Source organism: Tachysurus fulvidraco, chromosome 2 (genome assembly GCF_022655615.1).
Source record: "Tachysurus fulvidraco isolate hzauxx_2018 chromosome 2, HZAU_PFXX_2.0, whole genome shotgun sequence".
NCBI classification, from domain to species: Eukaryota; Metazoa; Chordata; class Actinopteri; order Siluriformes; family Bagridae; genus Tachysurus; species Tachysurus fulvidraco.
This window is the reverse complement of record NC_062519.1, coordinates 2,645,719-2,663,185: the sequence shown is the minus strand read 5'-3', so window position 1 is coordinate 2,663,185 and position 17,467 is coordinate 2,645,719. Positions and strand designations below refer to the sequence as shown.

The following is a 17,467-nucleotide window of genomic DNA, read 5'->3' as shown; positions in this document are numbered from 1 at the left end:
AGCAGTCGCAAGAATACCACCTCTGTACCGCACGATGTGGAAGCTACAGTGTCCTGAATTAAAGCTTTTCATGGATTCAGTTACTAACACAAGTCACACACTCTGGAGCGCTGCCATGTTTCTATAGGAAATTTAAAAATGATAACGATACCTGTCCCTAGTCGGGGAGGAAGTGTGGGGCCGGGAGCTCCGGGCCTGGGAGAAAAACTCCAAAATGTGTGGCTGATGTTTTCATTTCCAGAAGCTACTCCATGTTCAACAGATACAGAAGGTTTTATAGGTTATCAGATCAGATCAGGGTTATAATGTAGTAAGGAAAAAGTGGTATGGGAAAATAAACAACAAGAGATTGAACTGTTAAAACCTAAACATCGTTTATTTTACCAATAAGATCGGTCCAAGTGCTTTATTCTGCTGATACAGTAAGTGACCAGTTTGCTGATAAGAATATGTGGTACTTTTTATCCATTTATAGCTGCATTCTTATATATAAATATATATAAATAAATTATATATATATATATATATATATATATATATATATATATATATATATATATATATATATATATATATTAATTTATATAAATAATATATATATATCAAATATAATATACTATGTATATATTTATAAATATATTAATTTCTATATATATGTATATTTATTTATGTGTGTTTATTTATGTTTATTTATTTATTTATTTATTTATTTATTTATTTATTTATTTATTTATTAAAAGATATGTGTATACAGTGCTGTGCAAAAGTTTTAGGCAGGTGTGGAAAAAATGCTGTAAACAAAGAATGCTTTCAAAAATGGAAGTGTTAAACATTTATTTTTATAAATGTACAAAATGCAGTGAATGAACAAAAGAGAAATCTAAATCACATCGATATTTGGTGTGACCAGCGTTTGCCTTCAGAACAGCAGCAGTTAGCTACTAGCTACACTCGCACACGATTTGTGAAGGAACTCGGCCGGTAGGTCGTTCCAAACGTCTTGGAGAAATAACCACAGATCTTCTGTGGATGTCGGCTTTCTGTCTCTTCGTGTAATCCCAGACACACTCGACGATGTCGAGATCGGGGCTCTGTGGGGGCCGTGCCATCGCTTCATCCTGGTTTGAAGGCAAAAAAAAAATAACACCAGATATTGATCTGATTTAGATTTTTCTTTTGTTTGCTCACTTTGCATTTTGTAAATTGACAGAAATAAACACTCGTTATTTATATTTCTGAAAGCATCCTTTGTTTACAGCAATTTTTCACACAAAAAAAAAATTGTAAGCCTCGAAGTGTTTTGACTCAAATAAACCGATGAGTCTTCACCGGCACTGTGCACTGTGCTAAATGATCAAAAGGAAACTAAAAGTCATAAATAAAAAGGTTTAAGTGAAAAATAAAATCAACAACACCATATTTACTGATGCAACAGTGCTACAGTAAAGAAGGAACATGTTTAATCAGCACCTGAAACCCCCTCGAACCCCGGCGAAGCCGCTGCTGCCGATGCGAATTGACGAGGAACGCTAACATTTGCTGCTCTCACTTTCAAAAGCTCCGAGCCCATTAACTCACACGGTACACGTCACACTGACAGCAAACATGCTTTAGAAGTATCGCACCGAACCAGAAAGATATACATCTCATGCTCTGGTGAAGATGTGTGAATGTTGAAATGGTATTCGTTAAACTGCATGGAAGACGGCGTACCGTAGCAGCGCCAAATCGAAACACTGTTAGAAGAGTTACTGGAGTCCAGCCCATGAGGTTTATGTTTATATAGGCCTAATGGATGCCCGCGTGAATCACAAGCACGTCTCGGACACGGCCAATAAGCCGGCATCAGGATCTCCGACTGATTGTTTATGATTGCAAAATCAACCCAGGAGGCGGTTCACGCTCTCGCGCGGGTGTCGACAGCTGCAAGAACGAGCGGTCGGTTAGAGAAGGTTCGACACATGCGGAGGAGATGTACGCTCCACCTGCACGCTCAGATCCGCATCCGGCATTGCGTGACAAGGAGATTTTATGGATTTGGCGGACGTTAGGCCTGTTTTCAGCAAGACCGAAATTCATGTTTAATTCATTAGATTTGTTTGCTGTTCTGCTTGTTGTTTGTTGACACGTGTATGGATACGATTACGGCTTAGGGTCATTTGTATAAACGCACGTTAGATGTCATTACAGACAGTTAGTACTTTAACAAAAAAAAAACAAAATGGTGACCGAGGAGGAATTTCCCCGGCGAGCAGAACAATTAGAATGATTTCTTTTTAATGATCCTTTAATATCATTGATTGATTTAATATCGACTGCATCTGGAGGTCATAAGCAGGAAGATTTCTGTGTTTTCTTGTTACATAGAAAGTAATAATAAAAAAAAGGAAATCCTGTGCCCAACTGTTTGTTTTCTAACTTCTCCCCTGAAGGCGAAAGCATTTTCACGCACATTAAGTGGTCGGCTTCATTAATTCCTAACATTTCAAAGCGTTCCTCTTTCCACAGCCGAGGCACCGACTGTATGGCAACAGCTCACGCTTTTTGCGACTCCGGTGTCCTGCATGATTTAGCCCGATTTTATTATCTTTTCTTAATTCGTTCCCATTTCCCCTTAGCCCTCTTTGATGTTCCACTCCCCTGCTTTATGGTAATTGGGCCTCATTTATTTTGTGGAGTGAAAATTGCCCCTGAGAGGATCAGGTTGTTTACACCCAGAGGATTTTCGCAGGATTGGATTTCAGTGGGAGTTTTATCCCCTTTTCCACCCCGTTTAGGAGGAAGCGAGCTCTTGGAAGGCATCAGGAACACCTTTGGGTCAATCCCGTAAGCCACGATGAAGTTACAAACACTCGTTAAACCAAAGAGCTACACCTGGAAGATATCTGGTGATGTTATTTAACTTTCTTGAAATGCCCTTAAACTTTAAGTGGAAATAAACTGTTAACCCTCGACGAGAATTTTAAGGTAATGGACCAGCAGAGCAGCGTGTGCTCGTAAAATCTGATCGAAAAAAATAAATAATTACTTTTTCTTTAAATTCAGACCATGGTACATTAAGGTCAAGGTCAGGAGAACGATTCTGTATCAATCCCATGGATTCTACATGAACAAAGGCTTTAGCTTTGAAAACTCATCATGCTGAGGATAATAGATCCAGCACACAGAGGATTCTAGAAAATTCTCGGTCACCCTGAGAATTATAGTACCTCAAACACCAAGCATTATAGACCACCCATATCATTCTAGAACAATAACCCTAGGAGGGGGGGCATTCGATTCCCGCCTCCGCCTTGTGTGTGTGGAGTTTGCATGTTCTCCCCGTGCCTCGGGGGTTTCCTCCGGGTACTCCGGTTTCCTCCCCCGGTCCAAAGACATGCATGGTAGGTTGATTGGCATCTCTGGAAAATTGTCCGTAGTGTGTGAGTGTGTGAGTGAATGAGAGTGTGTGTGTGCCCTATGATGGGTTGGCACTCCGTCCAGGGTGTATCCTGCCTCGAAGCCCGATGACGCCTGAGATAGGCACAGGCTCCCCGTGACCCGAGAAGTTTACATTGACTACTCTAGAAAAGCCACCCAGAAGAGTGCAATAGAAACAGCTCTGAGGATTCTAGAACCACCAGTCCAAGGATTATATTAACAACTCAAATATTCTAGAAACACCACCCCAGGAATCCTAGAAGCCCACCCCATATGATTTTGGAACCACCACCATGACAAGTGTTGAACCACCACTCTGGGAATTTTAGAACCAAGGATTCTTGAACCATCATCACAAATTTTCTAGAAACACCACCACACATACTTGAAACACCACCCAGAGGAGTGTAGAACAAATGCCTCAAAGATCCTAGAACAATGACACTCCAAGAAGCCTAGTACCACCACCCAGAGGTTTCTGAATCTACCACACTCAGAATTCTAGAATGGTTACATTTGCCCCTTTTCCACCAGAAAGAACCGGGTGCTGGTTCAGAGCTCGTGCTGGTGCTGGTTCAAAGTTGGTTCCACCGGCGAACCTTCTAAGAACCGGTTTGCCTTTCCATCGGTTAGCGAGCATTACAGCGCCGAGTGTGATGTCACCGTATACGTGTCACGTTACACAGCGACGTTAGTGCAGCAGCTACAAACACAACATCAACAATGGCGGATGTTGCTTTACTGTTAATGCTCATGGCTTTGTGAACCTACATCGGCATCCAAACTCGGCGAATCCATCGTGTACGTGCAGCTCCGTGTAATCTGTATAAACGGAGGTTGTAATAGAGAAAATACATAACATTATTTTATCGTTATCACAAAAAAAGTTAGCCTGAGCATATAGCTACCTACTATCATGTGTGCTGATAACTGATCATAACGCGGTAAAGTAAAAGTGTATTAAACATCAGTATACTTAAGGTACATTATCAAATGCGCTAACAGTAGCCCCGCCCCCAGCCCCGCCCCCAGCTCCTGACGCAAGCGGTTCTTAAGTCTAGACCAGCAACGTTTTGGTGCTACTTAAGAACCACTTTTCCTGGTTCAGAGCCGGTGCTTTGTCTGTCGAAAAAGAAATAACTGGTTCTAAATTAGGCTCCGAACCTGCACTCAAACTGCCTCGGTGGGAAAGGGGCACTTGAGGACTGTAGAACCACCAACATCAGCAGAAGGTCTAAAATCAAGGATGTCCAAACTGTTATTCATGTCAATGGTTTAGTTACTGTACAACCTGAATGATGGCTGGGACTATGTGGGTTTACTTTAAATGAGGTGCTCTGAGGAAGACATATCTAAAAAGACAACATTAAATCTTTTTAATATTCTGACACAAATCATATACCAGGATAAAGTTCAACACACGGTTAAAAGACGTGCACTAGGCAGATATGACTCATCTTGTATAAGAGGGTTCTGGGGAACGCTCCGTGAGAGACGGGACTACATCAGATAAAACGACGAGCTCGGATTCATTGTTCTGCTAGTGAAAGCTTTAATAATGTCTCTGTACAGCTGGGCAGTACAGGTGTATTCATCCTCACCTCCACAGCGTTATCATAACATGGAAGACTTTTCCATCCTTGTGGCCATTGGCTCCAAACAACTTTCCTGTAGCTCACCAGGGCACGTTTTAAAGCTCGTCATGGATTGTTCCCATCCCCTGCTGTTTTCTCTCTCGTCTCTCTTTATGAGCGACTGGAAGTTATTAGAAAAATGAGGCCATCGCGAGGACGAGTCTTTTGTTGAGCAATGACAGCGCTCTCAGGCTCATTCGTCAAGCTGTTGTTCTCTTTCTCCCCTCGCCGTTAAATTAAACACAAATGTTTCAGCACACTTATTGTGAGAGGGAACAACAGCAGTTTATTGCTTCATTTTGCTTCAGAGACGTACACTACTTCATGTCATGTTTTTGCATTCGTATGCGAGAGCATTTCAAACCGCAATATCCGCTTCTAAGGAACGACGACGCTAACGCGGCCCTTCCTGACAATTTAAAACTCACACTTACGCCATCGATCACGGAATAAAAAAAAACGCTTGCGGCTAAATAGACAATAGAGTCGAGCTGATTGTCATATTTAAAAAAAAAAGAAAAGAAAACGGAGACAATCACAGCGCAGTAATTGGCGACAGGAATCGTAGGAAGGCGCCTACACAAACTACAACCAGGAGGTCAAGGATTCGAGATTTACCACCACAAGGATTTTAGATCCACCACCACGAAAACTCTAGAACCACCGTCTTGAGAATTCTAGCACCGCCAACCCCGAGGACTGTAGAACTGTAGGAGATTTCTAGAACCTCCACCCTGAGGATTGTAGAGCAAACGGAGAGGTAGTGTTAGGCATGGTGAATTTTTAAAAGCACCGCAACAAAAAGGGTACGATGTCCATGCTGCCCACTCTAGAACCACCACCCTGAGGATTCTAGAACCACCGGAAGCTTTGGCAATGAGGATTCTTTCTCTTTACACTGATGATTCTACAGCCACCAGCATTAGTGTTCTCTGACTATAGAACCACCACCCTGAAGTTTGTAACCTAACCAGGCTCACCATTTTAGAACTCGTTAGTCAGCCTGAGGGTTCTAAAGCCACCACCCCAAAATTCTAGAATCTAACCACCACCCCAATGATATACTGTTGTCTTTAGAACCTCCACTGTAAGTATTCTAGGACCTCTACTCAAAGGATTCTTGAATCGCTGCCTCAGAGGAAACTAGAGCTACCACCAAGGGATTCTAGGACCCCCAAATATTCTAGAACGACCAGAGGTGTCAGACACATTTTGAAGAGAATTTCAGAACCTTAATGGTGAGGGTTTTACAATCGACACCTGTCACCGTTCTGATACAGATATCTGTTTAGTCATCCGGGGCATCATTAAACAATGAAAAGAATGCTAGTGCCATTTTCGGTAGTAAAAGTTTTTCGCTGCTGAGAATACATGAGTATAGAAATGCTTTGGTGTCTTAACCTCTGCGAGAAGGATTCTAGAACATTTGGATGAACGTTCACACACACAGGTAGACAGAATCGGCACTGAGAACACCGCTCCCCTGTTTTATCCTTTACATTTTTTGCAAGGGGGGCACGGTGGCTTAGTGGGTAGCACGTTCGCCTCACACCTCCAGGGTCGGGGTTCGATTCCCGCCTCCGCCTTGTGTGTGCGGAGTTTGCATGTTCTCCCCGTGCCTCGGGGGTTTCCTTCGGGTACTCTGGTTTCCTCCCCCGGTCCAAAGACATGCATGGTAGGTTGATTGGCATCTCTGGAAAATTGTCCCTAGTGTGTGAATGAGAGTGTGTGTGTGCCCTGTGATGGGTTGGCACTCCGTCCAGGGTGTATCCTGCCTCCATGCCCTGAGGTAGGTTCCACCGGCCTGAGGTAGGCACAGGCTCCCCGTGACCCAAGGTAGTTCGGATAAAGCGGTAGAAAATGAGTGAGTGATGAGATGAGATGAGAATGAGTACATTTTTTGCAAAGGAACCTTAGATTAAAACCACAGACTCCAAAACCCAGCTTTGGCACAAAGCTTCATTCATTCATTCATTCATTCATTTTCTACCGCTTATCCGAACTTCTCGGGTCACGGGGAGCCTGTGCGTCATCTCAGGCGTCATCGGGCATCGAGGCAGGATACACCCTGGACGGAGTGCCAACCCATCACAGGGCACACACACTCTCATTCACTCACACACTCACACACTACGGACAATTTTTCCAGAGATGCCAATCAACTTACCATGCATGTCTTTGGACCGGGAGAGGAAACCGGAGTACCCGGAGGAAACCCCCGAGGCACGGGGAGAACATGCAAACTCCACACACACAAGGCGGAGGCGGGAATCGAACCCCCAATCCTGGAGGTGTGAGGCGAATGTGCTAACCACTAAGCCACCCTGCCCCCTGGCACAACCCTAATTTATTTATTTATTTATTTCACTTACATATCGACCTCTATCAAGGTTATTCGAGATGTCAAACAAAACTTGACCATGTGATCTTCTCTTCTGTTCTCTGACTTTTCAGCTCAGACATGAATGATCACGTGCATCTCTTCGACATAAATAAGAGAGCTCAGGTGTGCACAGACTCTCTTTCACACCATTTGGAGACAACTCAATAAAACCTTGTGTTTCCATCCAGCAGGCAGTTAGGCCATGAGAAGAGCGTTGGAATTCCACAGCTTGGACTATCATACAGATCTAGTCAATCTTTCTCACAAGTTCTCCACCCCACCCCCACCCTGTTTCCTTCTCTTTTCCAGTTCAAACTTCATGGTCTTGGAATGTTTCCTTGACACACGGGCATAAAAACGCTTCGCTTCACGCATAACTTTCGGTGACTCATCTGCACTTGTATCACTTTGAATCGGTTTCTCTGTCGTTTAATGATTATCAGAAGATTCTAACGCGGAGCAGGGGGCCGAGTTCATTAATATCAAACAGATACGCAGTCGGCAAAAGAATTTATTTGGAAAAACAAGTCATGAAAAAAAAATGACCAGCTAACTGTTCTCCAACCAATGTCAGACATTTTCTTCACTTTATTTTCGTTTAGCAGACACTGTGGCCAACGATTAGAATTTCTTCTTCTTCTTCTTCTTCTTCTTCTTCTTCTTCTTCTTCTTCTTCATAATGAGAGCAGCTGTGCCCTTCGTCTTTAGGAATAAACCGAAGGTTAATCATCTACCCTACATGTTATGGGGCACGGTGGCTTAGTGGTTAGCACGTTCGCCTCACACCTCCAGGGTCGGGGGTTCGATTCCCGCCTCCGCCTCGTGTGTGTGGAGTTTGCATGTTCTCCCCGTGCCTCGGGGGTTTCCTCCGGGTACTCCGGTTTCCTCCCCCGGTCCAAACACATGCATGGTAGGTTGATTGGCATCTCTGGAAAATTGTCCGTAGTGTGTGTGTGAGTGAATGAGAGTGTGTGTGTGCCCTGTGATGGGTTGGCACTCCGTCCAGGGTGTATCCTGCCTCGATGCCCGATGACGCCTGAGATAGACACAGACTCCCGTGACCCGAGAAGTTCGGATAAGCGGTAGGAAATGAATGAATGATTAAATGACGGCCGATTTCTATATAGACCAAGCTATAGATTCACTGCTGCTTGATGTGATTAAAGAAAATGATGAAACTCTGCTTACATCATCAATTTTGAGCTTAAGGGATATTTTTTCTGTTGCCATTCAGAGAAGCGTTGTAGAATAGCTCACACTCTGACTGACAAAACATCTGACAGAACTTTACCGTCGGCCATCTTTGTTCGTAGTTCCAGTAAACTTTGTGAATTTTTCTCTTTTGCGACAGCAAAAATCAAGACCCTATTTTTTTTAGCCTCGCACCTTCATCGCTGGACAAATATCTGCACATCTAAAGCTTTTAGCATACACTTCGTACAGCATGTTACAAAACAGACTTTTATTTCTCCTCAGGGCCTGTGCACATATGTCTTCGTAGCTTCTCAGAAACCCATTTGGATGAATGAATTGTGTCTAGCACAGGATATTAGAGGAATGAGTACCCCATGGGTTAAACTTCCCAGAGGGCTGCTCTGTCTTCTGTGCTATTTTTTGATACGATTAGAACCAGATGCCCATCGAGCTCTGCGAGATACCATCCCGGGCCTCAGACATGAAGATTGGGAGCTGCTCACTCATGACACTGTAATTCATCTGAGGTTCAGGAGGCTGATAGATAAGGACCACCATGTAGAGCGATCACTGGAGTGCACTTCATATCCGTTTAGCTTTTTTACCTGCCAGGTTTTGCACGCTATTTGTCAAAGTAAAGCTACAGAAGAGCATATTGTGTGTCACATATGTGGAATTGGGAAGCAAACCAACGTAGGCCTTAAAAGAATGGGAAAAGAATGATAGCAGTAATTTTATTTAATTTTTTTTATTTTTAGTTCCTAAAAACAACCAGCATTAAAAACGACAAATGTCTAAGAGTAGGAAAAACGATGCTTTAAATTTTATGATGGATAAAAATCTGAATGCGTGTTTACTTTATGTTATTAAAATTGGCAACAATCAAACAACACGTGATGTAAATTACACAAAGGTGGAAGGAGGGGCGGGGTTTATGGGTGGAGTTAATGTTTATACCTTCGTTAACATTGTCTTTCATTTAATAAATTAAATTTTGACACATTTTTATAGCATCATAATAAAAATTAGTACATAAAAATAATGAAAGCTTGCTGAAGGGGAATTTACAGGGTGGAGTTAGAAGCATTTATTATCGCCACATATACATTACAGCACAGTGGAATTCTTTTCTTCATATACATACCCCAACTGAAGAGGTCGGGGTCAGAGTGCAGGGGCAGCTATGATACAGCGCCCCTGGAGCAGGGAGGGTTAAGGGCCTTGCTCAAGGGCCCAGCTGTGGCAGAGCCTTAACCAGTTGAGCCACCACTGACCCCCTGGCTTGGTCCGGTGGAGGGGTGGAGTTAGGTGGAGTTAGGGGTGGAGTTAGTTAGTCTGTTAGTCTGTTAGTTAGTTAGTTAGTTAGTGGAGTTAGTTAGTTAGTTCTTACAGCTTTATTTATGACTTCTTTTATATAAAAATGCAGAAATTTGTTTGAATTCATATCAATTCCTTTTTTTTTAAATAATTTTAAACTGAATTTATTATTATTATGATTATTATTATTATTATTATTATTATTATTATTATTATTATTATTATTTTGAAATGGATTTTCTAGACACCCCCCCCCTTATATTTTGAACATTTTGAATCTAAGAAAACATAAATGAATAAACTTAAATAATTTTTTATGTTTTTTTTTTTTGTTTGTTTGTTTTTTTTTTCAGGTTTGTTCGCTGACTGGCTGTGATTTAATTTTATACCTTTAATTTTTTAATCATAAAACCTATGACTAATGACATAATATTTTTTCGAAAGCTTAATCGATAATGAAATCTCGATCTATAATTTGTCTAGCGGTGTTCTGCTTTTAAAGTGACCTCGTCGGTCGATCTCAAATCTTTACTGAGAATAAAGAAAAATGAAGGAGAGATTTTTTTTTCTTCTTCTCATGATATGTTTTCATATCTCAAGATATGTTAAAAATCTATATTTTAGTAATTATATTTGAAGTTAATGTGGAATTATCGTGTTTTATATGTTTTATTTGAGGTTTTTTTTTTCAGTTTTAGATGCAAAACACACCCAGCTTTTAGCGAAGTGCATTCTCGATGCGTTTAAGATATCTTTTAACGTCGTATCCATATTTGTAAACGTCACGTCGTTAAAAATAGCAATTACGCTGCATATTTAAACGGATTAGCTCTTTAGCTCGGCCGGTAGCCTCGCGCTGTTTCGGTGAAGAAACCTCTGACACAGACTGCTGCAGATCATCCTGATGTGCACCTCGAAGGAAAACAAGCGAGCCGAGTTAGCATTCCAGCACGCGGCAGTTGTTCATTTCCATGTGGGTCCTGTCTCCATGTGGAGGAGATGAGCTGGGAGTTTATAAAATCTTTTTTAAATCCCATCAGGGGAGTTTATGAATGATAATAAATACCATATATCATGTTGCTTTTTCGCACTACCCTCTCCCTTCTCCCATACACACACACACACACACACACACACACACACACACACACACACACACACACACTTTACTATTCTTATCCTATCAGAAGACTGTCCATCGACATAGTTATTGCTGCAGCTAATTAATTAATTAATTACTTTTAAATAAAATGTGCTTTTATTATGAGGGTTGTTTTCCTCATGTGGACCAGCCAAGTGTCCCCACAAGGTCAGCACTTACTCCCCAGCAAGATTTAAACCCTCACATCACATTACACACACACACACACACACACACACACACACACACACACACACACACACACACACACACCACTATTTCCTAGTGCATATTAAATAGATGTTGAGGTGTTCCAGAGCCAGAAAGACAGACCTCTGTAATATACAGCTTTAAAGCAGCAGTGGGCTTTAAGCCATGAGGTTTTATTACTGCTGCGTTAAAGAGACTGAGTCCAGATAACGCATTCCTCTCAAGACGAGCTTTTAAGAAGAGGAAGAAGAAGGTAACGTGACGATGTGACTCAAGCCTGATGGCTTACAGAGGTCAAGCGGAGCAGGATGTGTCGACGATTACCGCATGAGTTTCTGCACCAAGCCTTTTAACATACAGTACACACACCTCACACTGGGGGAGGGAACGGGGTGTTTTACGTCTTACATGCCTGTATTGTATTATATTGTGTTCTCAATATGATATCAGTGACATGCGTGATATCAGTGATATTACATCACAAAAACACCTGAACCTCATAAGGATACACACTAGGATGAGGTACTTTTATTTTGGCATCCAGCTAATGACTATATGCTACGCGTCAATCAAACGAGGTCAGATAAGCGGCTAATCGTTACGTTTTAGCACGCAAACGTTTCAGGGTAGAATAGTGTCAGTTCATCATCTGTGCTAACTTTCTCACGCTACATAAAGTAGTTAGCACTCCAGCTACTATAGTGTGCTACAGCTACGTCACCAAGTAACTACAGTAAAATCCTGCAGAACATTTAAAGGCATGAACTACTTCCAATTCGAAAAGCATGAGCTAGTGCAAGTTAGCCCGCTTTCTTTTTTAATTCCAGGTTTGACTCGCACCGATTACAGAAGAAAGTAGCTAGACATAAATTAGCTAGGCAACTAATTACGGGTTATAGTTTAGCTAATGGTGACAGCGAATTAGATCATTTCGTTCCGATTTCTTCGTTAAGGAGCTACGTATCGTCAGACGTATATGTGGGCGATATAAACTTACAGAGAACGAATGACAATCTCAGAAAAAAATATAGAGTCTCTTTAAGGAACCAAAAGACTTTTCAACACGAAAACACAACGTCGTTTAATTTCATCATATAAAAACGTCTTTATTTTAATTTCAAGATTTTCACACGATTTCGACCCGCTTATTTTTTTCCTCTGTATTTTTCCAATTCTGAATACACGATAAACACAATAAAGCGTTTACACTACAGAGTAAAGAATTTAATCTCCCATAAACTGCTCTGGAAAATAATCAACAACTTGTAACTCCAGTAAATGGTGCTACTCTTAACTGTTAACTGTTTGACTTCACGTGATTTATTCCCCTTAAACCGCAGCAATTTGCCGAATATATATATATACACACACACATATACACATATATATATATATATATATATATATATATATATATACACACACACATATACACATATATATATAATATAAATATATATATATATATATATATATATATATATATATATATATATATATAAATAAATGATGTCATAATTGTATAAATATTTAAATATTTATCTATATTCATAAATAAAACGGGGGTCACGGTGGCTTAGTGGTTAGCACGTTCCCACCTCCGCCTTGTGTGTGTGGAGTTTGCGTGTTCTCCCCGTGCCTCGGGGGTTTCCTCCGGGTACTCCGGTTTCCTCCCCCGGTCCAAAGACATGCATGGTAGGTTGATTGGCATCTCTGGAAAATTGTCTGTAGTGTGTGAGTGTGTGAGTGAATGAGAGTGTGTGTGAGTGTGTGTGCCCTGTGATGGGTTGGCACTCCGTCCAGGGTGTAGCTTGCCTCGATGCCCGATGACGCCTGAGACAGGCACAGGCTCCCCGTGACCCGAGAAGTTCGTATAAGCGGTAGAAGATGAATGAAAGAAAAATGATGGTAAGAATTTTTTCCATGCTTGTTGAATATAATATAGAATATAATTTACCACAGTTCAGGTTCATGGTTCCTGCTGAATCAAAGCGTGTAACCTGGGCTGATTGTATGTGTGTGTTTGTCGGACATTTCCTTTAGTTAGCATGTGTTTCTGGGTCTGAAGCTGGTGTCTGTAGACAAGCTGGATCTCTGTTTTTCTTCATCTATGTTCCTCAGCTCCAGGGTGTTTTGTGCGAAGTGGAGATGTTAAGCACTGGATGACTAAACAGATGTGTTTGACTTCCACGCAAAGTTTACAGGATCTCGAAATGCAATCTTCTCATCAGGCAGCTGAAAGATGAGTTTGAGGCGATTATTAAAGCTTTCTAGATACACTCAGAAGAGTGACTAAGCTAATTTTGTTTTCACAAGCGTTCTAATGCTTTTCATCCCCCCCAAAAAATGTAAAAATGTACTCTTGACAGGATTTTATCAAAACAAGAATCCCCTAAAACGCTGCCATTGAAAATAAATACAGCTTGGCTACGGAGAGATTTTTGTTTTCTGTTTACTGAGTGCTGGTGCGTGTGTTGATAATTAATCAAGTGGGTCATTAAGGTGTTTGGATCCCAGTTCATAACGTTCTCGAGGGTCCGTCCTCGGACCTTGGGTGGAAAACAGCCGATCACTCTGTTGGTTGATCAGAGGCATGTACTTCATTTTCAAAAATAAGTGCACACACGTGGCGAGGGTTCGGTTCTCGACATGGAAAAGTACACAGTCTGAATGTTTGCTGGACAGCAGGTGGTGTGTGTGTGTGTGTGTGTGTGTGTGTGTGTGTGTGTGTGTGTGTGTGTGTGTGTGTGTGTGTGTGTGTGTGTCAATACTTTAATTATAAAATACTTCATTATTAATACAAATAGTATTCATTCATTCATTCATTCATTCATTCATCTTCTACCGCTTATCCGAACTTCTCGGGTCACGGGGAGCCTGTGCCTATCTCAGGCGTCATGGGGCATCGAGGCAGGATACACCCTGGACGGAGTGCCAACCCATCACAGGGCACACACACACTCTCATTCACTCACACACACACACACACACACTACGAACAATTTTCCAGAGATGCCAATCAACCTACCATGCATGTCTTTGGACCGCGGGAGGAAACCGAGGTACCCGGAGGAATCCCCCGAGGCACGGGGAGAACATGCAAACTCCACACACACAAGGTGGAGTCGGGAATCGAACCCCCAACCCTGGAGGTGTGAGACGAACGTGTTAACCAATAAGCCACCATGCCCACCTCAAATAGTATTTAATTTAATTTCATTAAATACTATTTGTATTAATAATGAAGTATTTTATAAATAAAATATTAAAGTATTTGGTCATTTTTTAAGAAATTTTAAAAATAAAGTATTTTATTATTGCCAGACTTAAATATTATCATTTTAAATAGATTTTTTATTCTATCAATTGTTGTCGGTATAATAATAATAATAATAATAATAATAATAATAATAATAATAATAATAATAATAATAATAATAATGCTTCATTTTTAGTTTTAGCATCTTTTAAAAAATATATTTCTATGTACATTTTACTGTTTGTTTGTTTGTTTGTTTGTTTGTTTGTTTGTTTGTTTATTTATTTATTTATTTATTTATTTATTTATTTATTTATTTTTACTGTTTATCCAGAGCTCTTAATTTTACTGCCTCTGTATCTGTGTGGATGTAAAGGTAATGTAAATGATCTACATAAATCCTAGCGAGCCACTCACCAGGCAGTTACTATGGATGAATAAATGAAAGATGAATTCGTTCTGTCCTGACTCACGTTCATGTTCCTAAGCTTCCTTTCCTGGAAATGAAAAAAAAAAACTAAATAAATTTGGTGTCCTGTGGAAACCCAGCACATGTCTAGTCCAAAGCCGATCTCTGACAGAGCAACCAAACAACACGTCTCCTATTTATTTCCGTCCTACTTGTGTATACATTCATGTCCCTAGCACTCAGGCATGTTCTGTGCACAATTAGTGACAAAATTATGCATAGTTGTTAAATGGCGTCTACATTCAAATATTTGGTTTTATTGCGACCACAGATTATAGTGTTGCTCTAGAACCAGATTTCCCCAAATTTCCCCCAGAAAGTCCAAGACACACATCTGTCAGGGAAAAGCTGATCCACACCACATTCTGGTCTGATTAAGTATGTCACCGAGTGCTGTTTCCTCAGCATCTGAGGAACTTGTCTTCCAGTCCCCAAGAGGGCCCAATCATCATGGATGTCTCTCTTGGTTCTCAAAATAACCAGCCTCCTCTTTAGCATAAATTCTTCCACAAAGACATCGTCATGACCTGACTAGCGCATCGAGTTCGGCGGCCCGAATTCGGCTCGAGCGAGCGTGCAGCCCCGGATATGGTCCACTTGAGAACATTCCCGGTGTTGTCTGCAACATTGTAAGTCACGGAAAGCTTTGGACGTCAACGAGCGAAGAGACGCACACCTCCTCCATCCAAGCACATGAAGATAGAGCGACATCGTCGTTGTCCCATCGCCGACAAATAACTCGTATGCATGCAGGGAAAACACTCGCGTTCTGGAAAGCATCTGCCATCTTCTTCCATAGTATCAAACAGAATTAGTCCCTGTAAGTAATGAGATACATGAAAGGAGGATCGTGCTTCTAAGCTTTTCCAGTGCAGGCAGTGCATGTCTTGTGGTGATAAACTACTTCCATTGCAACATCTGTACATGCGCCTTTTCCAGACCCTGGCAGCCCATAAAACATCGCTTTGCGTCATCGCTGTGTCTTGGTAGCGTCATGATCGCAAAATGGTTTCAACGTGCCCGTGTTCAGGTGACCCGACCAGTTTGTTCCCCTATCCATCCATGAAGGTTATCTTTACCGTATATACCGAAGTGCTGCTAGTTTTTCTCTGACAGCTTTAAATTAATTCGCTCATTATGATATATCATCGTTTCTATAGCGACAGCTCATTCACTTGGGTGGATTCTGGACCTAACGAATTCTAAAGACAAATTCTTTCGGTCCCTGGAGAACGTGAAGAAATCCTCAACCGTCTGAATCGTTTTCTTGTATATTCGCCGAACAGCAGCCCGATTCCCATCGACATCCTTCACAGACGAGCCGACGGACTTCCCCATTCATCATCGTACCCGCACCAGGGGTGAATTTAAGGGCTGGAGGGTTTGGGGGCAGAAGCCAGCTGGTGGTGAGATGTTTTATAAACTAATCCTCTTATCATGATCGCTCTTCTCTACACATGGCTTCACCTGGCAGGATGGTGAGAGAGAGAGAGAGAGATAGAGAGCTGTGTGAGAGCTTCACCTGGGCCGGGAGCAGAGCTTCACCCTGCATGTGCTGTTTACATTTATCTGTTAGATTGCCCTCAGTGGTCCAGCATCTTCCTTATCTCTACTCGCATTCTTCTCTGTCTTTTCAAGCTGCTAAGGCGTGCGTGACAAAGTGACAGTGAGTTTGCGAAAAGAAAAAAATAAAATAAAAGAGAGTCGCATTCATTTCGCAGGAACAGGTTTTTTTTTAACAAACACACACTCCTTCACTCTTCTCCATCTTTCGATTGTGCAATTCCATACGTCACACGTCCGCATGCAGGTTTGCAAAACGTCAGGCGATGGGTTCATGCGTTTATTGTTTTTTTTCCCCCTTCTGATGCCTGTCTGAACATGTTCTTCATGATGTTCTCAAGGTAAGAATTTATACCATATACAGCTGAGCTAATTGCAGCCCTCCGGTTTGCTTTTATATGTCATATGTCAAGGCGTTACTCCGTCACCAAACCTGAAACAGGAAGTGGGTCACTGAGAGTACATACCTGCTGTGGAATGCACCATGAACCGAACTGATCGAAGAGAACCCAGAAAAAAGACTTCACCCACAAAAAATAAATAAATAAATAAAATAACGAAAGTGTGGAAAGGTCCCCACTGTGACTCGCTCGTGTGGTAGTCGCTCAGAATATCCTGCTTTAACGAAGAAGCGTCATCAAAGCCGATTCGATTCATCTTTGTCCTTCGAATTTCTATCTTTAGTATCGAGTTCCGAGCAGAAGCCTGGCCTCAAACACACACCGAGACGATTTCAAGATGTTCAGAGCGTAGGCTGATAGCGAAAACGTTTTCCTCGTTGTTTCACCACGACTGCAGAGAAATTTGTTTCTGACAATAAGAAATTTAAGAGTGCTAATAACTTAAACATGTCACTCTGTGGGAAACATATGGAATC

General features: G+C 41.5%; 1 long non-coding RNA gene across 1 annotated transcript; it reads right to left on the bottom strand.

The window, feature by feature from the left end:
* Positions 1-808: 808 nt before the first annotated feature.
* On the bottom strand, positions 809-5,945 carry LOC125140749. The gene is made up of 2 exons (XR_007139992.1): positions 5,022-5,945; positions 809-1,118 (listed from the first exon to the last, which is right to left on the bottom strand). It is a non-coding gene; the product is annotated as an uncharacterized LOC125140749 (long non-coding RNA).
* Between the last annotated feature and the right edge of the window lie 11,522 nt (positions 5,946-17,467).